General features: G+C 28.5%; 1 long non-coding RNA gene across 1 annotated transcript; it reads right to left on the bottom strand.

Annotated features, from left to right (window-relative positions):
- Window positions 1–3139: 3139 nt before the first annotated feature.
- LOC121262488 lies at window positions 3140–3356 on the bottom strand. Its single transcript, XR_005940109.1, has 2 exons — window positions 3284–3356; window positions 3140–3211 (listed from the first exon to the last, which is right to left on the bottom strand). It is a non-coding gene; the product is annotated as an uncharacterized LOC121262488 (long non-coding RNA).
- Between the last annotated feature and the right edge of the window lie 235 nt (window positions 3357–3591).

Below are 3591 nucleotides of genomic sequence, written 5' to 3'. Positions count from 1 at the left end.
TTGAAATTCTCTATATCGTCAAGTATTTCTGTGATACTTTGGTCAATTGTCTCAAGGCGTTCCAAGATGGAGGGCTTGGGCGAGCTTATAACCATTTTAGGCACAATCCTTTTCAGAGGAGTTACTGTTATTTTGTAATTTTCCATCGAAATTTTCTAATCATGTTATAACTTTTACCATTCTGGATGGAGAATGGTAGTGAAAACTATCACAGTGAGATTTTAAGAAATCTTAATAAGTAAAAAAATAATATACCACAAATATCATAGAGTCATATAAAAGTAAACACAAATAAATGTATGGACACATATGCATGACATAAAACTTTGAGTATATGCATCATGGACTTTTCTTATAAAAATAATATTTCTCATCTTCTTTTTAAACCACCTTTTTTTTTTTCTTTTTGCAACTATAAATAGATAAATTTATGTCTATATTTTTAGAATTTTTTTATTGTTTACAATACATATTATACACATGATGTGCATAATATTTGTAACTATAATACAACGATCTACAAGAATCAAATGACAACTTTAAGATGTATGCGACCGACTTTTATAATTTTTTAGTATCATAACCTAGGTATCAAAGTATGTGTATATATATAAAGTTGGAAAAAAATCAATTAATTCCAAATAAGAATTTCATATAGATTATATTCAATGAACTAAATGAGATATTACACTTTAGAATAGAACAAACTTATTAAAAGAAATTAAAACGACGAGAGAATAAGATATTCATACAACAAATATATAATGTCAACAATTTATTTTAGTTATAGTTGTATTTATATAAATATAAAAAAATTAAATAATATTTTCTTAGATGATATAAAAGAGAACATACCAGAAAGTAAAAGACAAGTAAAAGAGCAATGGAAATTGAGGAGATTGACAACAACCAGCTTGAAGAACAGTAAATGAAGAACAAAAGTAGCAAATGTGTAAAAAAAACAAAAATAGAAAAATAAACAAGAAAAATGTATGGTTATAATTCTTAAATAGAACATGTGTTATTATTATTAATGGTCGTGCTGTTTTGTTTTATTATTGTCATGCTTGATGTGGATTCTATTTTATTTTATTTAAGCCTTTGTGGTGTAGTGGATTGTGTGCAGTGTATTGAGATGAAGAAAATGTAAAATGTATTAATAATTCTGAATAGCTTTCCATTACCATGTAGTGGGTCCCATGCTACTTGTATGTGCTAACAGTAACTACCGAAATAATAAGTAAATGAAGATGAAATGAAATGTAAAGTAAATGCAATTATAATGAAATGAAATGTCTCTTCCAGAAGCTTTAGCACTTTAAAGTGTTGGCGTGTTCGTGTCCTTTTTTTATCAACGGTGTATGGATTCTTTTGACTTGTTCCTTCTCACTTGCCGCCCTTAAGGTTTCTGTGTTCATTCATTTGTCTCAATCTTTCCTCTCTCCTCACATTTTCTTCTGGACTCTTCTTCTCCGCCCTCTCTTTTTCTCGTTCTCTCTCTTCTCCATCGTAGCACTACAGAGCTCTACTTCGTCCTCTCAGGCAGATCAACAGCAAGAAAGTCTCACCATTTTGCCTATCATCAGTTCATTTCTTTCTACCTCTCTCTTCTACCTCTCTCTAGAGCAGAAGATATTTATTTCGTCTTCATGTCTTTATCTTTACTTTTTCGTTAGTCTATAGGGTTTTTTTTTTTTTGGAAATTGTTTTATTTTTCTGCTTTTTGTGCATTGTTGGTGTTTTGTACATACGGATAGCAATCGATGTAAAATTTTTTTCAAGTTGGTCCATCTCTGATTTCTTTTTTTCTATAGTTTTGAATAGATCTTTATATATTTGAAGACCTGGTATTCAGATCTGGGTGGGTTTTTTTTCCCCCTTACAGATCTTCAGATCCAACTCAATGCTCATTTTTTTTTCTCTTAATTTTTTTTCTTCATACAGATCCCAGGTGGTGTAATTTTTTAATGAAGTCCATTAAATATTCTTTTTCTTTTATAAATCTGAACGAGTCTTCATATACTTTAAGTCATCGTGTTCAGATCTGAGTGATGTCAATTTTTTTTTTCACTTATTCCTTCATCTAGGAATTTTTTTCTTCCATCGTGTATTTGTAGGTAAATCAACACGAAAGTGATTTTTTTTTTCTGTGATTGTCAAAGTTATATTTAAGTGTAACTCGGAGCCCCTTTTTTTCTTTGTTTTCTTTGTTGTATTTTTTTCTACAAGTGTAGTTTTTTTTTTTAAGTAGTTTTATTTCTGTGATTTTTGTTTTGTGTTTTCTCGTTCTCCGTCTATTTAATCTCTGTTTTTCTCTGAACAGATGCTCACAAATTTGAAGAGATCATTTTCAGATCTGATTTTTTATTTATTTTTTCCAGAAGGCGGTGGAACAAAAATAAGGATAGAATGGAAAAATAAATATAAGAACAGGGGCAATTCGTGTAAAAAAATATTGGATGACCGAAATTGAAAGATAGAATGGGAAAACAAATATAAAAACAGGGGCAATCCTGGAAAAAAGTATTGGACGACCGAAATTGAAAGACAGAAATGGAAAACGATTAGAAAAGTAGGGGTAAAATTGGAAAAAGTAGTGGACGACAACTGTTTATTGGCACTTATTATATATATAAATATATATATATATACATACTAGTAAAGGGCAAACACGTGCACTGCACGTGTGCCCAGTTGTGAGAAAATAAAAATATTTTAAAAAATAATATTTATGAAATTTAAGAATATGTAATAATAAAAAATAAGTTAATACATATAATTATAAAATGTAATAGTTTTGTTTATATTTTATAATTCTCATTGATTATAAAAATAATTATATATATAATTTGATGAATATATTATAACATAAGAATTTACACGAACATATTTATAATTACACAATGTTCTATTGTAGAAAAAAAAAGTGATTATTGAAACTAAAGCATTATCATCATAATTACAAATAAAAAGTAAAAGTTATCTCAGAATTACATATGAAATTCTTATAGCTATACATTTTAATAACTGGAAATCTAGAAGAAACTTTTTGAAATAGTTATTCTGCTATCTCAGGTATGTCATTGACAGATAATACGTTAAGTTTGTTTTGATGCAGTTTCCTAAATTCATTCATAGATGCACCCAAAACAATCATTCACTGTTTATCTTGAATCTTATTTGTAATGTTCTCTATGTACGAATGATCCTCCTGTAATGACAAAAACATATAAAAAAATAATTTGTTAAATTTATTAAATGTGCCTAAAAGTATAAATCTTACCTGCTCTGCATGCTGTACAATATCTGTTGTTGTACAATCAAGAATTCATTCTACTGTACGTTCAAAGGCTACTACTGCGATCGAGCTACTGTCATCGAATGCCTCTAAATAGACACGAGATTTAGGAATAATAAATAAGTTATTATCTCTAGGTATTAGCAAATAGTCTATTATAATTATAATGTAAAAATTGTTAACTTGAAAATATCACGATGAGTATTTACCTTGGTTGTGCAGTTGTTAGTTCTTTGCAATTATAGCATAAAAACTCTTCATCTTTCTCGTATCCAGTGGTTTTACTACAGTTT

The sequence above is a fragment of the Juglans microcarpa x Juglans regia genome, chromosome 4S, assembly GCF_004785595.1.
Source record: "Juglans microcarpa x Juglans regia isolate MS1-56 chromosome 4S, Jm3101_v1.0, whole genome shotgun sequence".
In the NCBI taxonomy this organism is placed as follows: domain Eukaryota; kingdom Viridiplantae; phylum Streptophyta; class Magnoliopsida; order Fagales; family Juglandaceae; genus Juglans; species Juglans microcarpa x Juglans regia.
The sequence above is the reverse complement of the archived record's forward strand: the minus strand, read 5'-3'. Positions and strand labels throughout refer to the sequence as shown.